Source organism: Emydura macquarii, unplaced genomic scaffold, assembly GCF_026122565.2.
Source record: "Emydura macquarii macquarii isolate MOO-44397 ecotype Brisbane River unplaced genomic scaffold, CSIRO-AGI_Emac_v2 contig_2768, whole genome shotgun sequence".
Taxonomy (NCBI): Eukaryota; Metazoa; Chordata; order Testudines; family Chelidae; genus Emydura; species Emydura macquarii.
This window is the reverse complement of record NW_027132905.1, coordinates 4,560,141-4,576,211: the sequence shown is the minus strand read 5'-3', so window position 1 is coordinate 4,576,211 and position 16,071 is coordinate 4,560,141. Positions and strand designations below refer to the sequence as shown.

General features: G+C 45.6%; 1 long non-coding RNA gene across 1 annotated transcript in view; it reads right to left on the bottom strand.

The window, feature by feature from the left end:
* Positions 1-16,071, bottom strand: part of LOC137165726 (uncharacterized) — a 52,597-nt gene that overhangs the window by 33,553 nt on the left and 2,973 nt on the right. Inside the window, exon 2 of the long non-coding RNA XR_010923470.1 lies at positions 2,118-2,181. This is a non-coding gene — a long non-coding RNA (uncharacterized lncRNA). The remainder of the gene's footprint in view (positions 1-2,117; positions 2,182-16,071) is intronic.

The following is a 16,071-nucleotide window of genomic DNA, read 5'->3' as shown; positions in this document are numbered from 1 at the left end:
GATCAGAAACTAATGCCAGGTGGAAAAGCAAACAATAGTTCCATGGCAAGCCTACCTTTCCTTCATACATTGACAATCAATAGTCTCTGGCTGGGTCCTGATCCTCACCAGCCCTTCTCTCCGGGAGCAAGAGATCTATTTTCCCTTCCAGCCAGGCAGCAACCTCTGGGCCCTCTCCAAGCTTGACAGTACATGCAGATGTAGCAGGATGGGGAATCACTGAGCCCAAAGTAGCTCGTTAAACCTTGCTAGGCCAGTGTAGGGTTTGGATACCTGATCACATCTGTCAGAAAACCGAACCAGCTGTGCATTTTAGTCCTGGCTCTCCTGTGAAATCTGCACCAAGCCTTGAACCTCTGTGCCTCAGTTTCCCCGTGTGCAAAATACGGATAACAGCTAACTTACAGAGGTATTCTGAGCCTTAATCCATTAATACTTTCAGAGCTCTCTGCACTGGCTAGTTGAATTGCGCTACAGAAGCGAAACATCATATTTGAACACATACTACAAAATTAAATTTGTCATTTGCTAATAGAGATGGATGTTGCTTTCATTTAGTGTTGCTAAAAAGCTCAGTGAAAAGCAGGTGCTGTCTCGGAGCTCTCCTGTAGGAATAAATTACCAGAAAATGCCAAACAATCTATGAATCCAAAGGGAATTTTCACTATCAGCAAAGGTGCAGAGAAGTATCTACGGTATTTAGGCAAAATCTGTATTGATTTTAATGGGAACTATGCTTGAGTAGAGACTCAAAGGACTGCAAAAAGATCTGTAGATCTTGGAGATAAAAGGTGCTATAGAAATATATTGTAAAATATGTTCTGCTCCACGGAGGCTACATTTTTAATAATCAGCATATTTTAACAAACTCTCACTGCTGACATGTGCTGTCTTGTATTTCCTTCCCCAATTGCCAAGAGGTACAAAGTGCAATTAGTAGCTTTCGCCAAGGACACAGCTGTAAGATTGCAAGCCCTGGACTGTGGCAGCAATGAATGGACTGAAGAGAAGAATGGTGCAAGCAGGTTATAAAGGAGGTTTATAATCTCACACATATCTTGGCAATCAGCAACGATGGAACATGAAATTTAGAAGCAGCATATAGATGACCTCATGAAGGAGAATATTTATCACATCCAGATTAAGCTGCTGGACAGCAGACTGCTGTATCTCAGCTGTTATGAATAAGATGATCGGATCACGTCCCCCTGGACCTGCAGCCCATATGCTGTCTGCCTGTTAACACGCAGTGGAGGTGGTCTTTTTTAAAAACAACCCGAATCCTTAATGCTTTGTACTTCACATCCACCCAAGAGTCTCAAAATGCTTTACACACACTAAGGACAAAATTCGGTCCGGAGATGTGCGCCAACCACACCTGGTTGTAGTGTCAGATCCAGAAGAGTATTAAACAAGATACAGGCAATGGCTCCAATTCTGAGCTATGCCAAGGGGGTGGGGGGTAAAAATGGCTTTATGCAAGCATTGCACCGCTGGAATTAAGGGCAGCCAGTGAGTGTGTGATGCTTCCCAGGGATACCCGGGGTCGTGAGGCACCTCATTACCACTGGCCCAGAGCATGAGAAAGCCTTGTCTGTGCCTGATGTGTTGCCCATGGAGTTGGGGAGCTGACCTACAAGCACTGTCCTCTAGTCCTTGCAGTCACTCTACGTGTTAGTGATTGGCCCACCCCAGTCCTCGAGGGCTCCGAGCATCTCCCTGGAGCATCCAGCCCGTTTCACTGGATACTCACAGATCCGTTGCTTCCAAAGAAGCAGTACACCTCAGTTTACCCGTTTCACCTGAGATCACCGCTCCACTTAGCGCAGAGCACTTAGCTGTGTTATAGTGAAATCAAGTCTAGTTTTATTTAACAAATCACAGAGACTCAAGTATTGGAAACAAATGGTTACATAGAAAATAAAATCATAGTTTGCATTCTAGGGCCTAGACTGAAGATACTTGAATGCCTTGTAGCGCTTGTTCATCCAAAATCTTTGCAGTGCTTTCATCGGACAAACGTTGTCAGCTTGCCTCCTAGCTGAAGGACTCAGTGCGTTTTCTTACAAGATAAGAGAGCAATCCTCTGATATTATTCATAAGCAGGACATCCCTACCTGTTTTATTCATCCTGCAGATTTCATCTCTGGTAGGTGTCGCAATCTTTCATTTCCCAACTGGCTGAAAATGCAAATAGGTATGCAGTGAAAGGCATAAAATACACAAATGGCCAAACAGGGAGATAGGTGTCCGTTACCTGCTGCCAGAAAGGAACCTTTTCGAGGTTTATCACCTCCTGGTAATCTGCCCTAACTTCAAGAACATAATTTTCAGTATAGATACGTAACTCCTTAAATAATATCCTTACACACATTCATGATTAAGATGACCAGTGGGTTACTGGCTCTCTGTAGAGATCTCACATGCTACCCTTTGGTAAGCTATTATGCAGATATCAGACCCAAGGGACCCCTGGAAAACCCTATACAACCCTAGTGCCCTCTGTCAGCTGGCATCAAGTGGTCCCTAGGTCACAGGCTGCAAGGATTCCTGAGGGAGCGGCTGGTAGCCCAGACTAGCTGGAACAGAATTCTTTTGTTCACTATAGCGCATTTGCTGGTGTTTCATCATCTAGTTTTAAATATCCCCACTATGGGGTATCCATTATTTCCTTTGAGAGGTTATTGCGCACACAAGTAGATTGCACCATCAGGAACTGCCTCCTGACATTCTGCCTACATTTTTCCTTTCTTAATTTCTTCCTATGATGCCTGGTTATCTCCATGTACCCTAATAAATCATTCCTCTTCCTCCAGAATATTTTCACCCTTCGGATATCTTTATGGTCATTATCACATTGCCTTCTCCTTAAGTCTCTCTTAGCCATGCTTATATGCATAGAGCTCTTTTAGTCTCATTTTGGAAAGATACCGACTCCAGCTCCCTGATAATTTTTCACCACTCTTTTCTGAACTCCCTCCAATTTGTCAAGATCTCCATGGCAATGAGATGCACAAACAAATGTTCAGGGAAAGAAAATGGACCTGAGGGTAGAACTAACCCACTGAGCCTCAAAAAACACTCCAGTGAGCTAGATCAGTGCAGGTTTTACAGTTGGGCAAACGGAGGTAATTCCTTGCTCTGACCATTAATCAATATGCCTTTTTATAACTGCCGTATAACGAGCCCTTGAGTTTTACAGAGGCGTGTACGCTCTATAGTTCACTCCCTTTATTGGTTTGGTTCTGCTAATATGTTTGATATGGACACTTTCTTCTGTCAATGAACTCGGGGTGGCAATCTGTTAGAGCAAAAGGTTTTGGTTCAACCCTTCCAGAGTAATCTTTTCAGAGAGGGACCATACAACCAGGCTAGGATTTGCCTGGAGTGATGCCACACAAACAAAACAAGACCTGGTGAAATAGAGCGTGCTTTTTGAAAGGAGTGTTGATAATTGAATATTTCAGAGTTACTATGGAATGTGATTTCATTCCTGGAAGCTCCCCTCCTGCATAATCCATAAATCCCCCACAAAGACACTGAGCTTTGGACCCTCCAAGCAGCTTTGCCGTGGCTCTTCATCTGAGCCATGTGCCCCAGGGTTTAGCTCACTGGGTTCTCCAGAGTGTTGACGGATGCCAAGTCGCTCAGAGGAAACTGAACATAAGGTATTGGCCTCAAGCTTTGCTTGCTGGAGACTTGTAAACATTTAGAAACGCTCTGTTGTGCAAGCAAAATAAAGGCTCCAGGCTCTTCATTTGTTTAATTGACTCAGCTGCTGCAGGTGATAAGGTAACTCCTGGCTTCAGTTTAAAGTGAAGGCGATTACAGCGAGAGGGGGGAAAAGGTGAACTGGGCTGCAGGCGGATGACATGGTGCAGACTGACACCAATCGTTTCAGTGGCCACAGACGCATCCCCACAATACCAGATATTCCAGTACTTCTGGGAATGGTATGACCCCACCCCTGCCAGTGTGTGCGTGTGAGGTCATGTCAGCAGGGGCAGAGCAGAGCCCTCTTCAAAATGGCGTCCTCCATGTGTGATAAAACCACTGGCCTTATACCAGTCCTGCACAGGGAACAAGCCACAAACAAGCCACACAAGTGACCTGTCTGGACCCCAAGGGTCTGGCACTCTCTCCTCAAGTGGAAATAGAAGATTACCAGCATTGCACTTAGGAACAATATTATCCCGTTCAAAACAACGGCATAGGCGCTGCAGCTATTCAGAAGGTCACTGCTAAAACATGAAAGGGGAAGAACTGTTCCAGGATCTCTCAGTTATTTCTCAGTCACTCCGTGTGCAGCCAGATTACGTTCAGTGAGGATGCACTGAAGTAAGTGAGCCCAGAACGAGTTCCTGTGTTTGTTTACCATGATACAATGGAAAATGCTTTACGAACAGGAAAGCTCCTTCCTTGCTGGAGCATGGTGACTGGATTAGAGAGTATAAGTAGCTACATGGGGAACAAATATGTATTAATGGACTCTTCCGTCTAGCAGAGAAAGGTATAACACAATCCAATGAATGGAAGTTGAAACTAGACAAATTCAGACTGGAAATACTGTCAAAACATTTGCCTTGAGGGGGTAACTAGCCATTGGATCAATTTACAAAGGGTCATAGTGGATTCTCCATCACTGACAATTTTTAAAAATCAAGATGGGATGTTCTTCTAAGAGATCTGCGCTAGGAATTATCTTGGAGAAGTTCAGTGGCCTGTGTAACACAGGACATCAGACTAGAAGATGAACACAATGCTCCCTTCTGGCCTTGGAATCTATGAATGAGCCGGATTCCAGCCTGCTTCAATGAACATACAATCTAGGAACTGCAGAGGAGAAGACGCTAGTTGCTCAAATGGCTGGACAGGGCAGTGAGTCTACTTTGTCCTGTTCTAGATAGGTTCTTATACTGGGTCTCATCATAGTATTTGAACACTTTCCAGTCAGGCATTAAGCAATGTGGCTCTCATCTGCTCTATCATCCTTTCCCTGTGGAGGGAAGTATGTGCAGTGGAGTGGTTTTAATCACACACACACAGGCAGGGTCAAAGAAGTGTGCCTTGTACTTGGAACAGAAGGTGGTGAGGTTTGTGGTAGTCCTTAGTTCCCAGGGGAGTTCACCTCAGTCTCAGACCACGCTCAGAGAAAGTTCTGTCTCCCACACAGATGAGCTTTACCCTTATTGTAGAAAAGGTGGTTGTGCAGGTAAGCAGTGTTCTCAGCCAGTCTTCAGCCCAGAGCTTTATATGGGCTTTTAAATATCCTGTGTCCAGCCCATGCTGTGCCTTGAAAATAAGGATCAGGACCTTGAACATGATTCAAAATTCTGTGGGAAGCCAGTGCAGCGAGCAAAGGACGGGCTTTACAGCTCATAGTAGCCTGCGCTGCTGAAAAGACGTGCTGCAGCGTCCCATACTAACTGGAGTTTCCTAAGCACTGAAGGCTTCATGCCTAGGTCTATCACCTTGCTGTAGTCCAGCATCCTTCAATACCTCTCAGCAGTCCAGCCACGAGGTGTTGAAGGCATGAGTAACTGAGGCCAGGTTATCATTTGTCACTGTGGGATGGAGTCTCCCAGCCAACCGGAGATGGTAGAAAGCATGACTCAAAACATGACCCCTACCTCCTGTCTCAGGTGAGATAGCAGCATCTCATGGCTAACAGAGCCGAATGCTGCAGAGAAGTCCCAGAAGAGGAGAATGGATGTCTGTAGTCTATCCATTGACAGGAGATCATCCATCAGTGCCACTAAAGTGGTTTCAATTCAGTTCTGGCCCGAATCCAGATACTGCCAGGTCTAAAGTATTAGCGTCAATCAGATGAGTTTAAAGTTGGCCTTTGGCTAGCTTCTCTGTGAGCTTCTCAGGAATGGGAGGTTTGACACTGGTTCTTTCCAACTACCACCCAGTGTATCCAGGAGGGGCATCTTCCGTGTGGATTGGATTACTGCATGTCTGAAGGAGGAAGGGAAGGTTTTCTTCTTTGAAAGAGGCATTGGCTATTTTGGCCAGAAGTGGCACCAGTTGTCCATAACGCTCTTTCAAACGCCACGACGGGCATCGGGTTTGATTCACAAGTCTTAGGTTGAAACTCTTTTAAGGTGTTCAGAACTTCTTGATGCCTGAATGTATTGAACTCTGGGTGGGAATGCAACTGGCTATTGGCTGATGGGTGTGTATAGGCATAACAGATCTATGCTCTCTCATGATCTTTAAGAAGCTGATTCATGATTTTTAAGTGCTTGATGTTAAGAATACTGGGAAATAGTTATGTTTCAACATCACCACCATACTCTTCTCTCTTTGTTCATGGTACAGCAAAGTTTGTGTGGGGGAACATGGTCTAATCACTAGAATCTAGTGGTCTGTCCATCATCTAGGAGCCAGGAGTTCCTGTCTTCCAAAACTGGCTCTAATACTAACTTTATCTATGACCTCAGTAAATCAGGTAACTGACTTCACTGGGAACTCAAGCACATGGAGCACTTCTGAATATTAGGCCTTCAGCCTCTCTGTGTCTCGGTTTCTCCATCAGTAAAAAGGGGATTGGAGGCTGCTGGTCCATCTCTCAGCCCAGGAAGGACTAACCCCACACCAAAGTCTGTTCACGCCCTTCCTTAGGGCACAGTTGTATTCTTCAAATATAAAATACCAAAGCAAAGCTAGTTCCCTGGCCAAAGAAAGCTGCAGGGGCCTTTTGCCTTACATCTTTCCCCCTGCTCCAGGGCCAGCTACAAGAACCCATTTACTGAGCACAGCTTCCCCATCCACTACTCCACTTACTGGTTTTAATAATCACTTTTGTTCAGATTCTGCTCAGAGGCCCAACGCCCCTTAAAGGACCAGCTGCCCTCTGACAGGGATAAAAATATTTACCTACCTCACTTGAGATGAGCAGTTAGTTACTGCACGTAAGGTGATAAGTACTATTACTGCCAGGGAAAGCTGCTTACTGAAGCTGCAGCCTTCAATTCCAGGACTCCAAATATCTCCTCTGTGAATCACTAGACCAAGCCTCAGCACAAAGGACATTCTAATTTCCAAAGGCAATGAGCCTGTAAATGGCTGCCCCTAACCAATGAATACATTTACCAGCTCAGTGAGACATATATCCTTAATTTGCGGGCTCTGAATGGATCTGAGCAGTATGTTACATTGGAAGCAGACCCATCATGCATCTAATTCATTAACATGGTCATTAAATAATGGATGCAGTCTCTCTATGTAATACTTCTTTTTACAAAACAATAAACAAAACCAGAACAAATTAAAACAGGCTGCTTTCGAAAGATAGCATTGTTGCTTAGGAGTCTCAGGGCCCAGCATGTCTGCAAGGCTTCTAATCAGACAGGCAGAGTAGCACCACATTAAAATCAGAAGGTAATATTATTTCTGGAACAGCAAACTAGGAAGAAGTACAAAATCCACATGACTTCTGCAAGACCAAGCAGTTAGCCTCAGTGTACAGCCTTGGGCTAGCGCTCTCTTTGGATGAGTCTCATTTAGCACTAGCAAAAAGACGAAGCCTTCATATAATGCAATCGGGCAAAAAAATCAGCCCAGTATCAGTGGAATGTAGAGATGTCCTGACCACGCCCCATTGCCTCTTTGCTGGTAGAAAGAATGGAATGGGGGAAGAGGATAGCACAAGTGCTGGTGTGACACGAACGGCTCGCCTACAGGGGCGGCTCGTGAACCGCCCGTTCTCGGAGGCTAGTAGCCTCCATCTCCACCCCTTCCACCCGAAGCCCCACCCCCTCTGTCAGAGCCCCGCCCCAGGCCAGGCAGGCCCCATCAATTCCAGAGCACCCCAGGCAGCACCAGTGGCAGGCGGCCTGAGCAGTCCTGGAGCCTGTGCCCCAGCGCTGCTCCAACCCACCCTATCCCCAGGCTGGCTGGCCTGCACCCCAGCACAGCCCCGCCCGAGCACCAGCCCATCTTCCCCCCCACGGACAGACTGCTGGCCGGGCCAGAACCAGCACCGACCCAACCCCGCCCTTAGAGTGCCACCAGCCCAACCATCCCCGGCGCGCTGCCAGCTCATGCCACATGCCAGTGCTGGTCCATCCAAGCGCTGGCCCGCCGCACCCCCAGGCTGGTCAGTGGCCGGCCTGCCCCCATTGCCAACCCGGCCCAGAGTGCCCCCAGCTCCTGAAGTACAACATGCCCAGCGCTGCCCCCCCGAGCGCCGAGCACCAGACCACCCCACAACTGCTAGAGTGCTAGTCCAGCCTATCCCAGTGCCAACCCACCCTGTCCCTGGGCTGGCCGGCCCACCCCAGCACGAATGCCGTGCTGGGCCAGATGGCCTCAGCCGTGGAGAGCCGGACTGGACTGACCTGCCCCAGTGCTGCGATGCCCCAGCCCCAACCACCCCAAATCCTCTGGCTGGGCGGCCAGCTGGCTGCACCCCAGGTCCCCCCAATGCTGCTGCCAAGCCCATGTGAGCGGGACGCAGCAGGAGGGGGCAGAGCATCAGCGGGGCCACGCCTGGCTGTCAGGGAAGACCAAGCCTCCCCTGGCCTTACATACCTGGCAATCATACTTGCCTATATTAAGATGATCCTTCTTTGTCTGATTATGTCTATCATTAGATGGCACCAGCACTGCTGGACAAAACCACCACACAGCATCCCAGGACTTGAACGTGTTTCTGTTAACAACTCTTGTAACCCAGTGACTTGCTGATACCAAGTGGCAGAAGACACACACGGGTTCCAAAGGATTTTAGAGGGGTCCCCTGGGTCAGATATTTGCATAACAATTCAATAAAAAGCATGGCTCTCAGTAGACCGGTCATGTGCCAGCAGCCCACCAGTCATCATAATCATTTCAAAGTATATGTATGGCTAATATTCAAGAACTATGCATCTATTCAATCTATTCAGGCTCAAGTCTCAGCACCAGCTGAGCAACATCCTTCTCCTTCAGCAGACAGCTCCCTCCAGACTAAGCAGCAGGGCCTGCCCTTTATACTTCCTGTTCCTGTCTTGGCCCCGCTCTTCTGTTTTTGGCATGGTGGGCGTGGCTTCCCTATGCCCACCTTCTGGAGGCTTGAGTGGCAGTTCCTCCTGTCAGTCTCGGAGGGAGGCCACGCCCCCTCACTACACCTATTTAAGTGCTGTGTGTCAAGCAGAGCAGTGATAGGAGGTAACTGGTAAACTGGGGGATACCGTTTATTTGGAAGCCGTGAATCTGAATACTGCGAGTGTCCAGTGGAACAGGGGCTGAACACTCCAAGGAAACTCTTGGAGGACTCGGGGTTTGGAATGTGCCTTGTGCTGCTTGTGGCCGGTGACAAGCTGACCAATGGCAGGCACAGACCAGACTTCCTCATGCTAAGGGCAGGTGGTGGTGCGGTGCCTCACAACCTTTGTTACACCAGTGAAGCAGCACACTACTTAACTCAAATAACTTACTAAAAAGGGGAGCAAATGCAAAACTGCTGCCCATTCAACTGAGGACGGAAAAGGTTTCCACTCAGAGAACAAGAGAAGTACTTTAGCAAAACCAGGAAACATATCCCTCATCTTTTTAAATCAGAAACAAGCAGAAAAAATACTTAAGGGTGGTTTGGGGGGGGGGGGGGGAAATCATCCACAGTTGCTTTAGGACCATAGAGATTGCAAGAGCAGATCAGACCCATACAGTCCAGCAGTCTGTCTCAACGAGTTCTGAGTGCTCGATGCTTCACAGGAAGGTGCAAAAACCTCTTGAAAGGACAATTATGGAATAACGTGGACATAGGGGAAGTTTCTTCCTAACCCCTTTCAGTTAGTGGCTGCTTTATTCTGCAACAAGAGGGCTTAGAGTCCTTTATTTTGTATCCTATTCAGCATTAATGGATGTTCTCATTATCTATACGAATAAAATACTTTTTCTGAATCCTACTAAGCTCTTGTACTCCAATGAATGGCCATGAGTTCCACAGATTAATTATTACTGTATTGTGTACAGAGGTATTACCTTTTGTCAATTTCAAGTCTGTTACCTTTCAGTTTCATTAGCTGTCCCTTGTTCTTTTATTATGAGAAAGAGTAAAAAAGAGCACCCAGCGACCATGCTCAATGCCATTCGTTACTTTGTTTGTGTCATGTCCCCACTTATCTGTCTCCTCTACAGAACAGTCCTAATCTTTCAATATTCCCCTCATATAGAAGTCAAAAAGGGTACAAATTGAATTTTTTTTTTTTAATATAAAGGTCACCTTTAAGGCTAGTAAACAATGATATAAGGATAACTGGACTATAAAAGCAATTTGAATCTGTACCCCTTATTTTACTGTGCTTAAGAAGATTTGACTAAATGCCTTGAAAATGCTTTATGTAAGCTCTTTAAAACAAATTCAGTTATCTTACTGTGAAATATGTCCCCAGTCTGATTACTGTTGGCTAGATTTTGTTTGCTGGGGACTCAAAAGTCAAAGCAATTTCAAAGTAAATAGACAGGCTGGTTTTGTTTTTTAATTTATGAAACCCCAAGTAAGCACGTGGGTTGGGTATATCAGGTCTCTGATAAATTGAAATATTTATGCTCTTGGAAGGTTGAGTGAGAAGTCAGTGCAATAACTTGCTACATTTAATGGTTATTTTGCTCTTAATGAAATTAGGAGAGACATTTTTCCTTGGAATCTAGTTTAAAATCAATCAGTGCTTGAATGAGAAAAGAGGAGGTAACAGCCTTAACTCATTAACAGTCTAGGTCCTGAGTAATTAATTACAACTTCAATAAAAGAAAGGCAGTTATACTTAGGAATCCAAGATTACATCATTTTTGTACAGGGATATTTTGGGATGGGATAATTATTCTGGTATTACCCCCATTTTTCCATTCCTCAAGGCCCCATAATAGAGATCTTGTCCTTCCAGCCCAGTAGAGATTGTGGTGCTTCCTTGTGGACCTTATCAATACTACTTTTGGGATGACTCATGACAATCACGCCAGGGTGAAAAAACATGATATTGTCTGTGCAGTGACTAAGCATGCTGTCTCTGCAATGTTCTGCCTAGTACTGAATGTATGTTACCCCTGATTTCTACTAGATAGAAATTGAAATCTGCTCAGGTGTTTGTGACTATGTTGCTCTCCAGTGGACAGAGCATATAAACCCAACTACTAATGGAGATTCTTTTTTAGCTAAAGCAATTGAGGATGGTGTTTTGAAGCAAAAGTTCTAGATATTCTATACTACTTGCTGATCACCATAAAATCTCTATCAACTATGAGTAGCCAGGGGTTTGTTAGGCTTTTACAACAATATCTAACTCCTTTCCAGTATAATTCTTAATTTTAACTGAAGAACAAAGCCTCAATAATGAGAATTTCCTAAACATCCTGACCAAAGTATCTTAATCCTAATTGGTACAACTATGCTATTCCTATCCTGAGCTGCCACATACTCCATCTCTGTTAATACCCCTAATTTTCCAATGACAGTCCAATCCTGAGCAAAGACTTTGTCGCATTAGAAGGGGGACTAAAGCTCATTATGGTCAAAGATGGTCAAGGATGAAACAATCTAACTCATTTCAGCCTAACTCTTTTCAGGCCAGGTTGAGGTCTGATCTGGTAGCTCAGTAAGAAGTGCAATATGCTGTTGAACAGGAGACCATCAGGCTCAGCTTCTGAGACATGCATTTCAGGAGTTAAGAACATCCTGAAGATATTTTGAGCTTCAGAAGGCATCTGACACTATCTTTTTTCCATCCGTTGGGGAGGTGGGCAGGGGGTCTGGCTATTAAATGGCATTGCTTTGTTGGGGGAAGGTTATATGGCTTTTTTTCAGTTGCTCTGTGTGTGTGTGTGTGTGTGTGTGTGCGCGCGCGCGCGCGCACAGATTGAAGACATGGGTGGAATTTCTACGACTCCTTCCACTCAAAATGGTCCATCTTTCTTAATCCCTGCTTTAGCAAGAGAAGAGCTTTCTGGTTAGCATGAACCTTTGTTAGGGTTTGGGGAGGTCAAGGAGGGCATGTACGCCCCCAAAATAGAAAAATGTTGTGTAAGTAAATGTACTGCATAAACAACCAGAACTACATTAAAAGCCTAACAAATCTAAAAACAAGGAGGCTCCTGACAAGCCCTACTGAATGCTTTAAAATCTGTGAGAAACTACTGTTGTTCCCACTCCGGATCTTTTACACTATGTATATAATTAAGAACATTGAAAACGTTAACATGTCTGGGATCTGGTGTTTGTCCTTGCAAACACTTCTCAAACAAAGCTAAATAGTAACAGGACCATTGTTGCTTCTCCACCGGCACCATTTTAAAAATAGTAACACCTTGTTTCAACATTTCTGCAAAAAAGTGATCCATTTGCAGGAAGACAACACACATCTCTCTCTCTCTCTCTGTATTATATTATTTTCATTAGTCTATTTCTCAGACTTGCATCTTCATCAAAGTGCTGAAATTACTATCAGGAAGAATCATAGGACTGGAAGGGACCTCAAGAGGTCATCAAGTCCAGTCACCTGCACTCATGGCAGGACTAAGTAATATCTGGACCATCCGACAGGTGTTTATCTAACCTGTTAAAAATCTCCACCAATGGACAACCTTCTTAGGCTGTTTATTCCAGTGATTAACCACCCTGACAGTTAGGAAGTTTTTCCTAATGTCCAACCTAAACTTCCCTTGCTGCAGTTTAAGCCCATTGCTTCTTGTCCAGTGCTCAGAAGTTAAAAACAATTTTTCTCCCTCCTCCTTGTAACAACCTTTTATGTATTTGAAAGCTGTTATGTCCCCTCTCAGTCTTCTCTTCTCCAGGCTAAACAAACCCAGTTCTTTCAGTCTTGCCTCACAGGTAATGTTTTCTAGATCTTTAATCATTTTTGTTGCTCTTCTCTGGACTTTCTCCAATTTGTCCACATCTTTCCTGAAATGTGGTGCCCAGCACTGGACACAGTACTCCAGCTGAGGCCTAATCAGTGCAGAATACAGCGAAAGAATTACTACTCATGTCTCACTTACAACACTCCTGCTAATATATCCCAAAATTGTGTTTGCTTTTTTTGCAACAGCATTACCCTGTTGACTCATATTTAGCTTGTGGTCCACTATGACCCCAAGATCCCTTTCCGCAGTATTCCGTCCTAAGCATCATGGGCCTCTACGAGTGAAGGCCTTCAGGGTGGATGAACAGTAGCCATAACAACCCAACGAGACTATCACGTTCATTTTAATCAGTAACCAAATCAGGATCTGAAACTAACTCATCAAAAGTGAAAAAAATCAGTACACTAGCTCAGGGCGTCACCTAGTCCTTTCTCACGATCAGTGTGACTTTGCAGGGAGCTGAAGAGGGAGATCCATTTTACCCTCAAGCCTCTCAATTTTTAAGACACAGTGATTTGGGAATACTGGGAAGATGATGCTTTCTGTCTCTAAAGGTGGCCAGCATGCACACTTCGTACTCTTGTGCAAGCCAGTAATGGAGATCTTTAGACAGCAATGTTCTTTTTTGGTTTCTCAAAACACTATTACAGCAGGATGGAAAAAGTTTACTTACTGCTGGTGTCACTTTTCAGCAATAAAGTTGTATGCCTGCAGGATGCTCAGAAATGCCACTTTAAACAAAGTTTTCATTTCCAATACAACTGACAGTGCGCGCGCACACACACACGCTATATATATATATAAAATGAGAAACTTCTCTAAGAACAATACGCAAAATGTAGTGCTTCCTTTCAAGTCAGACAGACACTTATTTTCACTTGTTTCCTGTATTAATTTATTTACAGGTTAGCCCAGTGAACCCAGTCAGCCTTTCCCCCTCCTAATATAATGATATACAATATCTGGGATCAATTTGTGGAATGTCTAGGATTGTACACTGCCTGTATCACACGTAATACAGAACAGCTTGACACCAATTACACAGCCACACAAGGCAACCAGCTGCAGAACTCCAGCAAGATAATTGCCCTCAGATTTAACATTTGCAGTCATCTCACTAGCAGCTGGTTTCATTAGATGTAAGGAGCCCTTATTCTAAGTCTCTCAGATTTGAGGTATGTTTGTACTTCTAGGATGGATGAGGGCTTGATTTCCCTCTAATTAGAGGTGGAATGCCTGTAAAATATATAAGTAGATATAAACAGAAATAAAACCAAAACCAGAAACAGAATTACTAAATGGGTACCAAGAGGGTAGCCTGCTTTCAGGCAGCTCATGACAAGGATCTGAATTAATGAGTTGTAGGTATAGAGCTCTGAAGTTATCAGTTCCCCCATCCCTCCTTTTGGGGGAGCTGTGTGCTAGTTCTCAGTGCCAGCTTATAGATCGAATAAATCTGATTTTCTTATTTTTCTCTGCTGTTTCAGAGCTGACAGGCATTCTTCTTTGTAGAGCCCTGCACAGATATAACATTTGTATCTGCATCCGATCCACAATCCGCATAATATGGTCTGCGGATATCCACAGATTTGCAGGGCTCTAGATATAAAATGTGTATCTGCATGCATGTGTGAGCCTGCAAAAATGGTCCACGGATATAAAGCGGATATCTGCAGGGCTCTGATTATTGGGAAGAGAGACACGAAATAGTGGGACCAGAAAGTCCCAAGACTGTTAGGAGCAGCTATGGCAGTTGGGGTATGAGTTGGCAGTGGCTATGTCAGTTGGATTGGCCATGACAGATGAGTGGGAGCGGCAGCACATTAAGATCAAGATGCAGGGATGGACCTTTCGTTCTGTGTTTATACAGCACCTAACACAACAGGATCCTGGAGTTCTTAGGCACTATAACACAAGCAATACATAAGAAAAAGTTCCCATGATGGGTCTGTCATTTGGAAGTAGTTACGGCTGTTGTAAAAAACACTGACTGGGGGCTGATGTGTCATTTGGAGTAAGAGCTGGAAGTGGCTGTGATACCTGCAATGATGCAGGAGAGGCTGTGAGAGCTGGGGTGAGAGGCTCTTGCGAATTAGGAACCTTGGTGATTGACATTCTGCTATTTCCAGGAATGCCATGGGCCTGACCCTACCTTGCTGACATGACCGCCCCTACCCCATGAGGGACGCCATTTTAAGGAGCACACCACCCTGCCCCCAGGTCCCCACCTACACTAGGATTCCCACCCCTCTGGTTTTTACCTGGATAGTCTGGGTTTTGACTTGTGTGGCCGGGTGCCCTTTGACAAGCTTTGATGTCTGGTTTTTTTGATCTGCAGAAAAGGTGGCAACCCTCTCTGCTGACTTTAATTTCATCCACTGAGAGATGCTCACCCAGCGAATACTCGCTATCCTAACGCGGAGGGAGACAGGACCCAGTCAATCCCAGCCCTTCCTGTTCCGCTCATGCCAGACTGCTCAACTGGGTGGGGAAAGTTAAGGACATTTCTGGAGCTTGGAGTTCCAAAAGCCTGGAATTTAGCAGGACGTGGGAACTGGGCAGGTGTGCAACAACTGGAGGATGGGGTGCTCCCCTCATCTCCCGGGTGGGTGTGCTATGCCAGGAGAACAGCAGTTTCTCTTCCTTCCATACTGCCCCTGTGTGCGCAAGTGGGTGGGGCCTTCTTCTCTCTCAGGTACTAGTGCAAATAAGGGGAGTCTCTCCCCCACTCTGGGCAGCCATGTAAATGTAGAGGGAGTCCTCCCTTTCACCCCAGCTGTACGTGCAAAAGGGGGAGCGCCAGTCCCTTCCCAGCATGGGTGTGCTAATGAAGCAAACCTCCCACGCTGTGTGTTTGAGGAATGAAGAAGTTCAAACCAGTGTTGACATGAAAATCCCCCTACGTATGCAAATTGGGCCTGTTAACCCTACAGTGTGTGGGGGCAAATGTTCCTGTTTCAGGGGATCCTGTTTCCCAGAACAAGGTGTATTTTCTCCTTGACTGATCATGCTCCCTGATCTCCTGCTCTCCTCTTCCTTTCACAAGAAGAACACTTTAGAGGCTCTCTTAGAGTTGCCCCCTGGCCCCGTTTTCCCCCACGCTTGGCCCTTTTTGGGGGTAGCTGCCCCGGCAAAGCGACCAGAGCGCTCCCTGGGCACTGCCCGCTGTCCCCTTCCAGACAGCCTGGGGGGGGGCTGGGGTTTCCTCTGCCCCTCACAGCCGGC